Below are 17,987 nucleotides of genomic sequence, written 5' to 3'. Positions count from 1 at the left end.
CTCCACAGCCTCGCTCCCCGGCCTCGCTCCCCGGCCTCGCTCCCCGGCCTCGCTCCATGGCCTCGCTCCACAGCCTCGCTCCCCGGCCTCGCTCCCCGGCCTCACTCCCCGGCCTCGCTCATGGCCTCGCTCCCCGGCCTCGCTCCCCGGCCTCGCTCCCCAGGTGGTGACACCTTCCCCGGGACATTTCCAGGACTTCCAGGCTGATTGAGGCTGAGGGGCGAAGCCCTCGCCGGGGCCCCGGGGGGGCACAGGGGCCGGGGGTCGGCACTCGACACTTCTGACATTTTCACGTTTAATAAACATCAAAACACGGGGCTTGTTTGTTGGTCTCCATCGCCGCCCGACATCACACAAAAGATTATTAGGCGGGTCCTTCACATGTTTGCAGGAGCTGCAGGTGGAAATGTCAGCAGCCTCGTTTCCATGACGCCAGGCTGACCCCTGGGAGAATATGAATAACAGAGGGAGGAGGGAGGGAGGGAGGGGGGAGAGAGGTGGATGGGGTGGATGAAAGGATGTAGGAGTAGGGGGGGGGGGAGGGGGAGAATGGGGGAGGGATGGATGAGGAAGGGGGAGGATGAGAGTAGGCAGGGAGTCGGCAGGGGCGTGGTAGGACGGAGGCAGGAGGAGAGGAAGAGAGGAGGGAGGAGAGGAGGACAGGAGCAAGCAGGGAGGAGGAAGGGAGGAGGGATGGAGGAGACACGGACAGAGAAGAGGGAGGGAGAGAGGGGGAGGAGAGGAGGGAGAAGAGGAGGAGAGAGGGAGGAGAGAGGAGAGGAGATGTGGAGGAGAGAGGGAGGAGGGAGGAGAGAGGGAGCAGAGAGGAAAGGAGAGAGGAGATGTGGAGGAGAGAGGGATGAGAGAGGGAGGAGGGAGGAGAGGAGGGAGGAGAGAGGGAAGAGAGAGGGAGGAGAGGAGGAGGAGAGAGGGAGGAGACAGGGAGGAGGGAAGAGAGGAGGGAGGAGAGGTGACACAGGGTCCATCACACACACCCCTACCAGACTGGGCTTCTGTCCTGCTATCCATCACCGTGTCAGAACTCGGGCCACACGCCACGATGACAAATCTGGCTGTCACCGCCACAGGGTCTTCCATGACAGCCTGGCATTTGAACTACAGAGATGAACTCTCAAACATACATGCTCCTCACATGACACATCGCAGGGATTAATAAGAAACCAGGGGGGGGGGGGGGTGGTACTTCTACACATTCATCCAGCTGTGGGGGTAACGTTGGGTTGATGTTGGGATGTGTGTTGGGAGAAAGAGAGAGACGGAGAGGTTTTAACTCCCTACGCAGAACAAGTCTGAGTTTTGTTATTTGGTCCCTCCCTCCCTCCCGTGATCTGTCCATTCATCTATCCATCTCCATCCATCCATCACTCTCTCCATCCTTCCATCCATTTCTCCCTCCATCTTTCTATCTATCCATTCAGTTATCTCTTTTTCCATCCATCATCCCTCCATCCATTTGATACATGATCTACACCGATCTCTGTCAACTGTCTAACGCTAACTCATTCTGAGCGCGGGGCCGCTTATCGGGGTAGGTTCTGTAGGCTGCGAGGGTGACGCGGTGATCGCGTGCTCCATCAGTCTGGCTGTGAGGGCTGTGAGGGTGTAATGACCTCCGCTCTCGAGATCAGACCTGCCGCCTCGGAAAAGGGAAAGCAGCAAATGTCCGTTAATTGACGGTTGCCTGACACACTCCATACAGACGTGGCGGGGGTCATTTGTCTGAATGGAATAGACCTCATTGCCTTGAGCAATTTGTGTCTGTAAACTTCACTGTACCATTTCTGAACGTCGCAAAGTAGAACTTTTGAAGTCTTGTTCGGTTATATTACACTGTTATGTTTGCGTTTTTCATCATGTCGTCTTGAGTTTCAGAGCGGAGTTTCGTTTCTAGTCTCCAGTTTCCAGCACGCACTAGTTATTTGCGCTTCTAAAAAGCAGCTCTTTTTTCAGAGGGCAATTAAGGTTCCACGTCAAACAGCTGACTCTCTTCCGCCCTCCTTTTATCGGTGACCTTTGAGGTACATTACACATGCAGACTACTTCATGACTATGTAAGACCCCGCGGATTACTTTAAATAGACGTTTATAAGTGTGCCATGCGCTGGAGCGTTAACTTAGTAAACACACATCGTGTGCCTTTATTTATTAACGCTTCGCTAATCTTTCCGTTAATTGACGCAGAATGGCCACGAGGAACGCCGCAAGAGAAGACAGCCTGGCCCTAACGCAACAAAACAGAGGTAATCGTTTGAACGCTCTGGAATGATTTAGAAATGCTGGGTGATATTGTGTCGTTGAGCATGATACCATGCGGCTGTGTGCGTTTGGTGTGAACGGGAACGCAGTATTAGCCTGGCTCTGCCCTCCTGCTCAATTTTATTTTTGCTTCTGTACATAGGTCTGGTCATGAGGTACTTAAGTCAGATTTTTCAGGTTGATTTTCTACCGGCGAATCAGCGAACAGAGGGAGTGGCTGAGAACGATGACGTTGATGTTGTGCGCTAGTTTGTGTTGTAGTTCCATAATGACAGCGGCGCAAAGCCATTCGGTCCATTGTGGCAACGCTGCCGAATATCCAACAGCTAAAGCCACAGCAAGAACAAGTTTTGTTGGTGGCCATGATGTTGTGGCCCTCCTCCCCACGGGGTTCGGGAACAGTTTTATTTTCCAGCTACGGCAGCTAGCTCTGTTACAGTATTGGCGAAGGAATTGTCAGGTGGTCACGGAATCAGGTGGCTGAGCGGTTAGGGAATCGGGCTAGTAATCTGAAGGCTGCCAGTTCGATTCCCGGCCGTGCCAAATGATGTTGTGTCCTTGGGCAAGGCACTTCACCCTATTTGCCTCGGGGAGAATGTCCCTGTGCTTACTGTAAGTCGCTCTGGATAAGAGCGTCTGTTAAATGACTAAATGTAAATGTAAATTGGCTAAGGGGAACGCTAGCGATTGGTTATGGCAGATCAGAGTGGCTCTGGGCAGATCCAATAGTTTTAAACTTCAACAGAGTACCCGTCTACAAGGAAGTTAACGCTTGTCAACGGAGCGAGGCCAGACTCTCTGTACAAATGCAATGTATGAGAGTCTGGTTAGGACCAGGCTAACGCAGTATGGCGTTGTCGTCGTCGTCGTTGTTGTTGTTGCAGTGCGGTGTGTGGATGTGCCCCCTCCTCACCCTGCCTCTGTTTGTGGATGGATGGTAATCTGGACAGGCTAATGATGGGTTTCTAACTAGCACGAACACACCTCCCTCCTTCTCTCCCCAAAAGGGAGAGAGGGAGAGGAGAGGAGATGGAGGGAGGGAGGGAGGGAGAGGAAGAATGCAGGAGTGGGGAGAGAAAGAGAGAGAGAGACAAAGAGGAGAGAGATTGTTGGAAATGGAGGAGGAGGGAGGGAGGGAGCTGAAGGGATCTAAGACCCTGTTAAACTGAACTGAGTCCTTGTTTGTCCAAACCTGGCTGACAGAGACCTCACTTTGATGACCTCATCTCTCAGGGACGGACTGAAACCCTGAGAATGTGTGTGTGTGTCCCTCCTGTCTGCCTGTGTCCCTGTGTGTGTGGTGGTGTGTGTATGCAGTACGAATATTGATACCAATGTTGCAGTCAATGGGCCTTTAAACCCAGAACTCATGACTCATGTTATCCAACTCTCTTTAGCGTTAAGTGTTATTGCTAAGTAATTTTTAAGAGCACAGAGTTCATATTTGTTTACGCGAGCAATCAGAGAGCAATTACACGGCCAGTTCCAGTAATAAACGGTTGGTTTGCGGTTTCTGACAGGCCTGTGTCGAGATGTCCGGCTCTTTCCTGTGCTCTGGGTGGCCCGCACGTTGTCACGGTGACACTAATCCTGTTGACCGACTGTCCCTTTGTCGGTCTTCGGGCCGCACGCCTTCATAAGCTAGCGAACACTGTCTTTCCCTTCCTCCGTCGGACGCTAAGCTGCTTTCAGTTGCCCTTATAACGTTAAAGGGAGGAGGCAGAGAGAGGATGAGGAGGCAGAGAGAGGATGAGGAGGACAAGGGGGGGGAAGGGGAGCGAATGTTGTCCGGGCTTGAGGTGTTAAGAGGGAGAAGACCGGGGCCGTGGAATGTGTGTGTCGAGGGGGGGAGGGGGGGCGGGGGATGCTGTGGGCGGGGCCTGTCGGGGAGCGAGGGTGTTTGATGGGCAAGAGCCGTGCAGGGCCGTGGAGTGGCCAGACGTCTCCGGAGGAGAGGACGGCCAACCATAAATCTGAGGAATCAATATGACAGGCCTCGGGTAATCACCATGAATGAATACTGGAATAACTCCCCCGGGGGCAGGTTGGGTGGGGTAGGAGGGGGGGGCGGGGGGGGTGGGGGGATGCCTCCGGCCTGGCTTAGAAAAACAACCGTGGATGGAGTGTTGAGGAAGATGTGTGGGGGGGTGGGGAGAGAGTAGAGAGTAAGAAGGGAGGGGATGCGGAGGAGGGGGGGAGGAGGAGGAGGAAGAGGAGGAGGGGAGGAGGAGGAGGGTATGAGCGGAGGAGGAGGAGGAGGGGAGGAGAGGAGGAGGAGGGGAGGAGGAGGGTATGAGCCGAGGAGGAGGAGGAGGAGGGGAGGAGGAGGGGAGGAACTGGACCTGGGGAGTGCTGGTGCTTCTGAAAGATGTTTTAGCGGTTCAGTCTCTCTCTCTTTCTCTGTTGCTGTCTTTTCCCCGCTTTTTCCCCGTCTTCCATCCTCCTCTCTCTCTCTGTCTCTGTCTCTCTCTGTCTCTGTCTCTCTCTCTCTCTGTTGCCTCCTGCTTGTGTTCCTACGTGACGCTGCAGTGCTTGAGCCGGCGTTCGGCAGGAACAGACGGTCAATGAAAGTGGCAGAAGCAGAGAGAGGTGCAGAGGATGGAGACACGACTCGCCCCGACAGGAATAGACTCGCACTTAAAACTTTAATGTCCTCCGAGAGGCAATTTGCGGTGCAGCGCAGGACGTTTAGACACGCGGTAAAAGCACGTCCGACGGAAGAAAACAACAGCAATCCAAGGTCATCGCGATCGGCTCCAGAAGCCTCCATACATCTCCACAGAGAGACAGCCCCTGAGAGACACAGATTAAGTTCTGAAGCAGGTTTCCAACATCATAAACAGACCGCAGCCTGTTTTCAGATGCAGTTTAGTCGCCCGCCTCCACCCCCCCCTCCCCCCTCCCCCCCCCGGCGCCAGAAAGAACCCTTCACAAACACCATCCTGTGATGCTTGACGCTTAGGGGACCTTTTCTGGGTAAATGTCAACAAATAACATTCCCATTCAGCGTTTTGAAACATTTATCTTCTGGGGTTCTCCTGCCTGGGGTCTCAGTGAGAAGTCTGCAGCCCCCACCCTAGAGCCCCCCGTGGGTTTTTATGTATTTATATTTTATTTCTTTTCATAAGCGGCGATAAAGACTAATACCCAAACCCTCGCTAGGGACACGTCTCCAAGACTCCCGCTCTCCACAGACGAACATCAAAAAGCAGATTGGACTCTCGAAGCGGAGTTTGACCTCTGCAGCTCCACGCTACGAGAGCTGGGGTGTGGGGGGGGGGGCAGTGGGGGGGGGGGGGTGGGGAGATGACGTCCTGCGAGGCTAAAGCCAGGGGAGTGTGAGGGCTGCGCCATAACAATGCAGTGTGAAGGTCATGTGAAAGAGTACGTATTAGCCCAAAGGTTACGGCTGTGAAGTCTGCCCGGCGACCGGGGGGGATATGGAAGGAGGTGATTGGGGGTGGAAAAAACTGTCGTGGGTAATGCAGCTGTGTGTTGATTCTCCATGCTTATGTCTGGCCTCCCCTGATCTGGTGCTTGGTGGAAGGTGCTTATGTTGAGAGCTCCTCTCTCTCTCTCTCTCTCTCTCTGTCTCTCTGTCTCTCTCCCTCGCTCTCTAAGGTCCGTGACCACGTATTCAGCCCTGGTTAATCTGTTTCCAACTATGTCTGACTCACTTGCTTTTTCACACATTTAAAGTGATGTATCGACCTGTGCGCGCGTGTGTGTGTGTGCGCGCGTGTGTGTGTGTGCGCGCGTGTGTGTGCGTGTGTGTGTGGGGGCATGCATTCACATTGAATGTATGAATGTATGTATGAGATACACAGCTTATACCCTTATCCAAACTAAGAGGTCATGTCAGTAATCCAGGCAGGTTTCTGCTTCTTAGTAATTCTGTATACGGTTGCCAGGGAACTATGTATCATATTATACAGTTTACCTCTCCGCTTATTTAGATGTGACCCTAGTAATCTGATGCTAACATTCTCTGCCGCTCCTCAAGGTCAAAAGCACGACCAGCACTGTGCACGGTGGTGTAAAAGTGTGGTCATCTTCCGGTCAGGGTGAACAGCCTTTGCTCTCGTGGAGACCTTTGCAGGCTGAAGGAAAAAGCTTGCTTGTACTACACATGCAATATGTGTTTAATATAAAAAAATAAATAAAGTGTCTGTCACACAAGGTTTTTTTTCTTTCTTTTTTTCTTCTCAAAAGTCCCTGTCAGTGTTCGCTGGCTCGGAAGACTGTGCGTTCTTCTTCTTTGTGCCGTCTCTAGCTGTTTCCGTAAAAGCCTACTTCAGGTCGTGTGCAGTAATTGTGTTAGCGGCTGTCCATTGTGTGAGAGCTTGGAGAAGGTCAGACACCGTGAGAAGCGTCATCTCCACGTCCCACACCTCCAGCAGAACAATGGCCCGCAGCGCGTCTTCGCGTTTCATAACTGGCGCTCGTGGCCGAGGACGAGCGGGGGAGAGACGGCTGTAATTACCTACCTCGCCGCCGCCGGGCGGGTTTCGAGGGTGATGTCAGATGTACCTGATGATTATCACCTGCCGCGGAACGTCCTTCTGTCCGTCTGTTACGGGTAACGGGTGCATGAGCCTCGCAGCCGGTAACGTCCTTCTGTACCGGTGGGGGGGGGGGGGGGCGGGGGGGACACCGGTGGTGGGGAGGGGACTAGTTTACTAGAGATGGGACATTCAGTCTGTGAGGGAGAGAGACATACGAACTGTGAGAGTGGCGTGCCAGTACGCGAGAGCATGAGAATTCCAAACCAAAACAGGAAGTGACATAGAGGGCTGAATGAGTGAGCATGCTCAGAGCGTCAGAGCGCCGGCCCAGAGAGGTGTTTGTTCTGGTGCCTGAATAATTGAGGTGCGCTCTGTTTTTAGACCCCCCCGCCACCCACTCATCCTCACGGGGTATGCAGAGGTCCATCGCGTTCTCTCATCAAGGGCCTGTCGAGGCACACAGCGCCCAGACAAGAGGCAATCCTCTGGGGTGTGTTTGTTCACCCCCCCCCCCTCCCTCACCACCACCCTTCAGAGGGAAGAGAGGCTCTGATTGAACTTCCTCCTTTTCTTTTTTTCTCTTCTTCCCACCGACTGACTAACTGTGTCCCTCTCTGATGTTTCAGAGGCTGCCGTGTTTTCCCAGCTCCGTCTCCCCGCTCCCCCTTCATGTCAGAGAGGAGGCGGGATTTCTCTCTTCTAAAGTTCATGAGAGAGGGAAAGACGGAGAGAGAAACACGGACAGAGAATTGGAGAGACTGAAAGACAGAGAAAGTGATGGTGGGAGAGAGAGAGAGAGAGAGAGAGTGAAGAAAGAGAGACAGAAAGATAGTGATGAAGGGAGAGAGAGAGAGAGGGGGATGGTGAGAGAGTGAAGAAAGAAAGTTAGTGATGAGAGAGAGAGGGAGACGGACAGAGAGAGTGATGAAGGAAGGAAGAGGGCGAGTGAGATAACGGAGAGATGGAGAGAGAGCCGTGTGCAGGCGAGCTGCGTGGTGGTGATTGCTTCGCACAGACTCAGTCCTCTAATAGGATATTAGCAGTCTCAGCGCCTCTCCTCCTCCGCTTGGCTCGAAAACATTCTGCGCACGCAGAGCACAAAGTAGCGTGATACGGCCAGAGCGTGCGCCACGATGTCTCTCTCACCAAGGCAAGCAGCCCTTCAACATGCATTTCAAGAAGTCAGGTGGCTGAGCGGTGAGGGAATCGGGCTAGTAATCCGAAGGTTGCCGAAGGTTGCCAGTTCGATTCCCGGTCATGCCAACTGACGTTGTGTCCTTGGGCAAGGCACTTCACCCTACTTGCCTCAGGGGAATTTCCCTGTACTTATTGTAAGTCGCTCTGGATAAGAGCGTCTGCTAAATGACTAAATGTAAATGTAAATGTAAGAAATAAAAATTAAGCTCAAGACAACTGTAATTGTGTTTTGTCAATTGAAAGTGAGAGAGAGAGAGAGAGTTGGTTGTAAACCCAGTGAGGAGTTAGTCTGTGCTGGTTAGGATTTCAGAGAATCTGTCTTCCATCTAAGACTTGTCATAACACGTTAGGATTTGGTCACCGTGGTGTGTGTGTGTGTGTGTGTGTGTGTGTGTGTGTGTGTGTGTGTGTGTGTGTGTGTGTGTGTGTGTGTGTCTGCGCTGGGCAAGTGCACACAGAACGGACACACTGTGTGTGGGCTTTGTGTTGGGGCTGTTTGGTAGTCCATCACTACCAAATGTCATGAACACTTTTGACTGAAGAGTAGTAGCTGTCTGTCAGGCTGCGCGCGCACACACACGCGCACACCACAGACCCTCAAACATGCGCACACACACACACACACCTGCCATATCCAAGCTCTGTCTTATCAGTGTCCTTTCCCAGCCTTCTGATTCATAGGTCTGAAATGTATCCCATAATAGTGAAGGATTCCAGCTCCAGGTGTCTGCCTAGGCCAAGAGACTGTGAGAATCTCAAACTAGGGGTCTATTCATGACAGCCCCATTATGAGCCTGCCGCTACGCCAGACAGGTGTAGGCACGGCTAACAGCTCATCCCCACACACAGAGGTCTCGACACGGGCCGTGACGACTACCAACCCCCCTCTCGTCTCTCGGCACGTTCTGATTGGTTCCATAGCCTCTGGAGTGGAGAATGGAGGGTTAGTGTGGCGGGGATGGATGTAGGTGTGGTTGGAGATGTTCTGCTCGGTCGCTGGCCGGTAGTCATGTGACTGCCGGCGGGGGGAGGGGGGGGGGGGGGAAGAGTCAGGGTAGGCGATGGTGTGTGTGTGTGTGAGATGTTTAGGGCTTGTGTCGGCGTATATCTGCTCTAGTCAGCAGTATCCACACACACTCTCTCTCACAGAGGAAGGTGGATTGTTGTATAAAAGCAGTTTCCATGATGAGGTTGTTGAGGTAAACTTGCTGAGTCACGTTCCAGTTGCCTCCTGGCAGGCTCCATATGTTCCTCACGACCCTCTGCTCTCCGAACGGCCTGTTTTTACGCCCCGCGCTAAAATGGAAACGGTTAATTGGACGGCACCCTATAAAGTCGACCTGGACGTTTACCGTTTACCGTACCTTTCCTTTTCTGATCAGATCCTGTCAGCGAACGCGGGGGGGAATTTCGACGAGTTGCAAACAGGCTGCTGACAATGCAATCACGTCATGTGTTGTCCACAGCAACACGTGGTATGGGGGGGATTTGAACCCGTGAACCCCTGATCTACCGTCCGCCCTGACTGTCAATCCTCTCTTAGGGCGACTGTCGTCCCCGAAGCTGACTTTCACTGACCGAGCGTTTCAGTACGTGTCAATCCAGTTTCGATGTCCTTGGATGGATTCGTGATTTTAACGTATGTAAAAAACGGACTCAAAAAGTTGAGAAAAGGTTTATTATTTGGTCCTTGTCCTTGTGACAGTTGCCTAGCGACAGAGAGGGAAATGGACATTTTGTGACTGAACCCAGCTTAGGGTCACCCGCCCCGGCTGTTTGGGTTGGTCCTGTGTGGCTGATTCACAGGCTCTGAGCACAGTCACCCTCTCCATCCATCCATCCATCTTCCCAGCCTTAATGGACGCTGGGTAATGATCAGCTTTTTAGAGAGCCTTTTGGGCCTTGTCTCCTTAAAATATAAAACTCTGGAGGGTGTCGACCTTGGTTGTCAACAGCAGAGATGTCCTCTGCTCTCATCCGCTGCGGTCTCTCTCTCTCGCTCTCTCTCGCTCTCTCAACCTCTCTCTCTGTCTGTCTCTCTCTGTGTCTCTCTCCCTCTCTACCTCTCTCTCTTTGTCTCTCTGTCTCTCGCTCTCTCTCTACTCTATCTGTGTTTTTGCTCTTTTCTTTCTTTCCCTCTCTTCTCTCTCTTTCTCTCTCACTGTCTCCTCTCTCCCTCTTCTGCATCTCTGCTCGCCCCCCACCCCCCCTCTCCCTCTTCTGCATCTCTGCTCTCCCCCACCCCCCCCTCTCCCTCTTCTGCATCTCTGCTCTCCCCCAGCCCCCCACCCCCCCTCTCCCTCTTCTGCATCTCTGCTCGCCCCCCACCCCCCCACCCCCCCTCTCCCTCTTCTGCATCTCTGCTCTCCCCCAGCCCCCCACCCCCCCTCTCCCTCTTCTGCATCTCTGCTCTCCCCCACCCCCCCTCTCCCTCTTCTGCATCTCTGCTCTCCCCCACCCCCCCTCTCTACTTCCTGCTCTGTGGGAGGGGGGAAGACGCTATGTGACTGCAGAAGTCATGACTCTGCGCTGACATTCTGGAGCGGAGCTTTGAAAGCTGGGGGTAAATAAAGCTGAAGTTGAGGACGGGCCCAACCTGCTGATCTCCTCTCCCGCCCAGGCCTCAGGTGATCTCCTCCCCCCTCCCCCCAGACCTCAGGTGATCTCCTCCCCCTTCCCCCCAGGCCTCAGGTGATCTCCTCTCCCGCCCAGGCCTCAGGTGATCTCCTCCCCCCAGGCCTCAGGTGATCTCCTCCCCCCTCCCCCCAGGCCTCAGGTGATCTCCTCCCCCCAGGCCTCAGGTGATCTCCTCCCCCCCAGGCCTCAGGTGATCTCCTCCCCCCAGGCCTCAGGTGATCTCCTCTCCCGCCCAGGCCTCAGGTGATCTCCTCCCCCCAGGCCTCAGGTGATCTCCTCCCCCCTCCCCCCAGGCCTCAGGTGATCTCCTCCCCCCAGGCCTCAGGTGATCTCCTCCCCCCAGGCCTCAGGTGATCTCCTCCCCCCTCCCCCCAGGCCTCAGGTGATCTCCTCCCCCCAGGCCTCAGGTGATCTCCTCCCCCCCCCAGGCCTCAGGTGATCTCCTCCCCCCCCCAGGCCTCAGGTGATCTCCTCCCCCCCAGGCCTCAGGTGATCTCCTCCCCCCAGGCCTCAGGTGATCTCCTCCCCCCCAGGCCTCAGGTGATCTCCTCCCCCCAGGCCTCAGGTGATCTCCTCTCCCGCCCAGGCCTCAGGTGATCTCCTGATGCTAGGACTGGAAGAAGTGTGTGTGTTTGTGTGTGTGTCTGTGTGTGTGTCTGTGGTGTTTGTCTGCGTGTGCATGTGCAGGTGTGTGGGTGTGTGTTTGTTAGCATGTGTTTGTGTGTGTGTGTGCACTAGATCACAAGGAGTCAGTTAATGAGACCACCAGAGAGATGGAGGGCTGCCCTGTCTGACACGCTCTCTGTAAAGGTTGAACACACCCCTGCACGTCCCACACACACACGTATATTGACAGCCTATCTGACTGGGTTATTCTCAAACTTGCACACACACACACACACACACACACAACACAAACACACAGGCAGTACACAGGGACATGGAAGTCAGGAACAATATTGCGCATCAGTTGAATTTGTCTCCTCCTTGCTTGCGTCTCCCCCTTAGCAGGCTTCAGAACACACAGACTTCCTGCCAGCAGCCTTCACAACCTGGCAGCTGTGGCCTGGAAGACATGTAAACACCTCCAGGATGACTTGAATAAGCTGGAGCACAGGCACACTGTGACTACACTGAACCCAGCCACCACGGTGTCACCTCACTGAAGCTGCCGGAGTGAGGGGGGGAGGGGGAGGGGGAGGGGGGGAGGAGAGGAAAGGAGAGAATACTATTGGATAGACACCTAGAAAGATGTATCTATATATTCAGAAGTTCTGTATTCTTCCTATATTTCCGAGATGCATCGCCCCGCATGGCATGGTGTAATCCTATTATTAAACCCTCCAGACTGTAATATCCTCCCACACTGTGTGCAGGTCCCGCCCTCTGGACCTCTCAACACACTTTCCAGCATCATAGAACACCGTCTGGTCATTAATTGTTACTGTGTGTTCGGGGTGGGGGGGTTGAGTGTGTGTGTTTGGGGAGGTGACTGTGGAGCGACTGACCTCCAGTCCTGGGTTCAATGACACCGCAGAATTTACTGGGAGAGACGGAGGAGAGGAATGGGCGGGGGTGCACGGGGAGGGGAGATTACCAGAATGAGCTGGCGGGCAGAGGGAGGGAGGGAGGCTGGCGATGGGAACAGCAGATCCTTGAACAGAGGTGGTGGAGGGAGGGAGGGTGGAGGGACCCGGGAAGAGCAGATTAACTAGCTGGTTGACCTTTCTCTGTCGGGTGTGATACAGCCACTCTTTCACTTTTGTCACAAGATCAAGCATTTCTGCTCACTGGGAAGTTAGGGGCTTTTCTGCTTGTACGACAGGAAGACAGGCAGACAGGCAGACAGGCAGGCAGGCAGGTAGAGAGACAGACAGGATCTTCAACATGTTTCTGCTCCTAGTCTCAATCCGCTCTGCAGAGGCTTTGTGCATCATTACTATCTTCTTCATCATCCTCATCATCAGTCGCGGTAACCTCACAGCTAGAGAGGCTGCCGCATGCTCCCTCGTCATCTGGGTCCTAGCTTCCCCCCTGCCTCCGCACGGAAGCACCATAAGCACACAGCAGGCCAAAGCTGGCACGCAATATAAAGCATTTTAAGCACTGCACACTTGAGAAACGCATGCATATGTGCAAACACACACACACACACGTTCCCCCTCGCTGGAATGTGGTGTGTCTCAGCAACACAGGCTAAATTGCAGATGGTAAAATTAATTGCGTTAGACTTAAGGCTCCAATAAGCCCCCCTCACTCTTACATTCCCAGTTATCTTGTCTCCTCTCTCCTTTCCTCCTCTCTCCTCTCCTTTCCTCCTCTCTTCTCTCCTTTCCTTTCCTCCCCTCCTCCTCTCTCCCTCTCTTCTCTCCTCTCCTTTCCTCCTCTCCTCCTCTCTCCCTCTCTTCTCTCTTCTCTCCTCTCTCCTCTCCTCTCCTCCTCTCTCCTCTCCTCTCCTCTCCTCCTGTCTTGGCCAGGGCTAGGACACTCCAGCCCTGGCAGCAGAGGCCGCAGAGTGAACATGGTAGAGCCTCTACATCAACATGGCCCTCCAGCAGGAGTGGACATGGTAGAGCCTCTACATCAACATGGCCCTCCAGCAGGAGTGGACATGGTAGAGCCTCTACATCAACATGGCCCTCCAGCAGGAGTGGACATGGTAGAGCCTCTACATCAACATGGCCCTCCAGCAGGAGTGGACATGGTAGAGCCTCTACATCATCATGGCCCTCCAGCAGGAGTGGACATGGTAGAGCCTCTACATCAACATGGCCCTCCAGCAGGAGTGGACATGGTAGAGCCTCTACATCAACATGGCCCTCCAGCAGGAGTGGACATGGTAGAGCCTCTACATCAACATGGCCCTCCAGCAGGAGTGGACATGGTAGAGCCTCTACATCAACATGGCCCTCCAGCAGGAGTGGACATGGTAGAGCCTCTACATCAACATGGCCCTCCAGCAGGAGTGGACATGGTAGAGCCTCTACATCAACATGGCCCTCCAGCAGGAGTGGACATGGTAGAGCCTCTACATCAACATGGCCCTCCAGCAGGAGTGGACATGGTAGAGCCTCTACATCAACATGGCCCTCCAGCAGGAGTGGACATGGTAGAGCCTCTACATCAACATGGCCCTCCAGCAGGAGTGGACATGGTAGAGCCTCTACATCAACATGGCCCTCCAGCAGGAGTGGACATGGTAGAGCCTCTACATCAACATGGCCCTCCAGCAGGAGTGGACATGGTAGAGCCTCTACATCAACATGGCCCTCCAGCAGGAGTGGACATGGTAGAGCCTCTACATCAACATGGCCCTCCAGCAGGAGTGGACATGGTAGAGCCTCTACATCAACATGGCCCTCCAGCAGGAGTGGACATGGTAGAGCCTCTACATCAACATGGCCCTCCAGCAGGAGTGGACATGGTAGAGCCTCTACATCAACATGGCCCTCCAGCAGGAGTGGACATGGTAGAGCCTCTACATCAACATGGCCCTCCAGCAGGAGTGGACATGGTAGAGCCTCTACATCAACATGGCCCTCCAGCAGGAGTGGACATGGTAGAGCCTCTACATCAACATGGCCCTCCAGCAGGAGTGGACATGGTAGAGCCTCTACATCAACATGGCCCTCCAGCAGGAGTGGACATGGTAGAGCCTCTACATCAACATGGCCCTCCAGCAGGAGTGGACATGGTAGAGCCTCTACATCAACATGGCCCTCCAGCAGGAGTGGACATGGTAGAGCCTCTACATCAACATGGCCCTCCAGCAGGAGTGGACATGGTAGAGCCTCTACATCAACATGGCCCTCCAGCAGGAGTGGACATGGTAGAGCCTCTACATCAACATGGCCCTCCAGCAGGAGTGGACATGGTAGAGCCTCTACATCAACATGGCCCTCCAGCAGGAGTGGACATGGTAGAGCCTCTACATCAACATGGCCCTCCAGCAGGAGTGGACATGGTAGAGCCTCTACATCAACATGGCCCTCCAGCAGGAGTGGACATGGTAGAGCCTCTACATCAACATGGCCCTCCAGCAGGAGTGGACATGGTAGAGCCTCTACATCAACATGGCCCTCCAGCAGGAGTGGACATGGTAGAGCCTCTACATCAACATGGCCCTCCAGCAGGAGTGGACATGGTAGAGCCTCTACATCAACATGGCCCTCCAGCAGGAGTGGACATGGTAGAGCCTCTACATCAACATGGCCCTCCAGCAGGAGTGGACATGGTAGAGCCTCTACATCAACATGGCCCTCCAGCAGGAGTGGACATGGTAGAGCCTCTACATCAACATGGCCCTCCAGCAGGAGTGGACATGGTAGAGCCTCTACATCAACATGGCCCTCCAGCAGGAGTGGACATGGTAGAGCCTCTACATCAACATGGCCCTCCAGCAGGAGTGGACATGGTAGAGCCTCTACATCAACATGGCCCTCCAGCAGGAGTGGACATGGTAGAGCCTCTACATCAACATGGCCCTCCAGCAGGAGTGGACATGGTAGAGCCTCTACATCAACATGGCCCTCCAGCAGGAGTGGACATGGTAGAGCCTCTACATCAACATGGCCCTCCAGCAGGAGTGGACATGGTAGAGCCTCTACATCAACATGGCCCTCCAGCAGGAGTGGACATGGTAGAGCCTCTACATCATCATGGCCCTCCAGCAGGAGTGGACATGGTAGAGCCTCTACATCAACATGGCCCTCCAGCAGGAGTGGACATGGTAGAGCCTCTACATCATCATGGCCCTCCAGCAGGAGTGGACATGGTAGAGCCTCTACATCAACATGGCCCTCCAGCAGGAGTGGACATGGTAGAGCCTCTACATCAACATGGCCCTCCAGCAGGAGTGGACATGGTAGAGCCTCTACATCAACATGGCCCTCCAGCAGGAGTGGACATGGTAGAGCCTCTACATCAACATGGCCCTCCAGCAGGAGTGGACATGGTAGAGCCTCTACATCAACATGGCCCTCCAGCAGGAGTGGACATGGTAGAGCCTCTACATCAACATGGCCCTCCAGCAGGAGTGGACATGGTAGAGCCTCTACATCAACATGGCCCTCCAGCAGGAGTGGACATGGTAGAGCCTCTACATCAACATGGCCCTCCAGCAGGAGTGGACATGGTAGAGCCTCTACATCAACATGGCCCTCCAGCAGGAGTGGACATGGTAGAGCCTCTACATCAACATGGCCCTCCAGCAGGGACACTTCATCGCTGAATAACTATTTCCAGGAATTTACAAGGATGTAAAGATTTATGCTGTGATGCTAATAATGAGCCCACAGGAGAGACCGGGTATGTGGTGTGTGTGCTGGGGGGGGGGGGGGGGGATCTGGACGGTTCTGTTACTGTCTCTGTCGTTTGTCCATGTTGATGTTGGACGCAGATGGCGTCTTCGCTGTTGATGTGCTCGTGTGCTCGTCCGCCTAATCCTCGATGCCACACGTTTCATCTCCTGTCACAGCCTCCTGTCTAAACATGACACCTTCCAGCATCCGAATCTGTCCCCTCGGTTCACCTAGCAAACATCGCTCCATCTCTCTCCTCCTGCTCTCTCTCCTCTATCTCTCTCGCTCGCTCTCCTTCGCTCTCTCCTCTCTCTCCTTCGCTCTCTCTCCTCTCTCTCCTTCTCTCGCTCTCTCCTTCGCTCTCTCTCCTCTCTCACTCTTTCCTCTCGCTCTCTCCTCTCTCTCCTTCGCTCTCCTTCTCTCGCTCTCTCCTTCTCTCGCTCTCTCCTTCTCTCGCTCTTTTCTTCTTTCTCTCCTTTTTGTATCCCTGCCTCCCTCCCTTCATCTCTCCCTGCCCCTCGCTCTCTGTTCATAACCGGTGGCTAGATATCCTGTCGATACGACAGTCAAGGTGTAATGTTGTCATCGGAAATATTTGGCGTAGGAGGTGTTCGGTGAAATTAATTAATTACGTCTTGTAATGAATCCAGCGTTTTATGGCAAACGTCTTCGATGATGTAACATCTCGTGGGAACGTGTTAAATAAGTTTTGATATTCATTTGAAAAGAATTTCTGTCTATATAAATGCCGTTCCGGGGTAAACCAGGGACAATAATAATAGGTCTGGTTTGGGATGAGATAAGGAAGGGAGGGTTTGGGAAAACAAAAGAGAGAAGAGATTGATTTTCGGGAAGGTTTTTGTGATTATATTTTCTGGCGCTGTCACACATATTTGATTCAGTGTCCAGGACTTGTGGAATAAGCTGGTTGTTTGTGACTCTCACTTCAAGGTCGGACTTGGAAGAGAGCTGCAGTAGGAACCAACACAATCACAACACAATTGTATTACTGTAATAATCAACCTTGACTTCTTCGACACAGCGGACGTTGTGACGTTGTGCAGTCTATCCCTTTCTGCTCTTTCCCTCTCTCTCTTTCTCTCTCTCTCGCTCTCTCTCTCTCCCCCTCTTGCTCTCTCTGTGTGTCTCTCTCTCTGTGTGTCTCTCTCTCTCTCAATTATCTCTGTTTCTCCCTTCTCTTTGTCCTTCTCTCTCCTCTGTCTCATCTCTCTCTCTCCTTTCCTCTCTCCATTCCCTCCCTTTCATTGTTTTTCAACTCCGAATTAAACCCTAGAAAGGCGGAAGCAGTAAGAAATAGAACTGCAGACTTGGCCTGTATGTATCGGAGTGTTCTGTGAATTGATGTCAGTTATAATCATTTCCTCTGTGCTATTCTCGGCTCCTTTAGATCTGGAGGGAGGTAGGGGCAGGGTGGCAGAGGGGGCCATTGGTTGGTCCAGATAAATGAATATCGTCAGATCGATCGTCGGTCTCTGCTCCTAACCCTCTGAAGTCGAGGTGTCCAGAGGAGCAGAAACCGCCGCTCACGCTGTCGTCGCTCTCTCCGGCGACGGATGGAGACGCACACGTTTTTATCATTCTCTCTCTCTCGTCTTTTTTTCTCTCTTTCACCCTTCTCTCTCTATGTCTCTCTACCCACCTCTCTCTCTCTCTCTCTCTCTACCTGTCTCTCTACCCACCCCATACTATCTCCCCCTTCCTCCATCCCGCTTTTTTTCTCTCCAACTCCCTCCCTCCCTCCCCCCCCGTAAACTGGCTGGTTCTGGGTGGCTGAGCAGAGGAGCCAGATGGTAGAGCAGGGCGGAGAGCTTCTCCGTGTTCAAGCTCAGCCAGTACCTCCCTCACCTGCTCTGCCCCTCTGGCCTCAGATCTGTCTCTCTCTCTGTCTGTCTCTCTCTCTCTTTCACTCTTATCTCATTCTCCTTCTTTTCTCCAACTGATTATCTGTCCCCCCTCCCTCTCTTTTTCTCCGACTCTCGTCCTTTTCCACTCTACCTCTCTACCTCTCTCTCTCCCTCTCTCTTTCCCTCTCCCACTCCCTGCCCTGCTT

This window comes from Osmerus mordax, chromosome 25, assembly GCF_038355195.1.
Source record: "Osmerus mordax isolate fOsmMor3 chromosome 25, fOsmMor3.pri, whole genome shotgun sequence".
NCBI lineage: Eukaryota > Metazoa > Chordata > Actinopteri > Osmeriformes > Osmeridae > Osmerus > Osmerus mordax.
The sequence above is the reverse complement of the archived record's forward strand: the minus strand, read 5'-3'. Positions refer to the sequence as shown.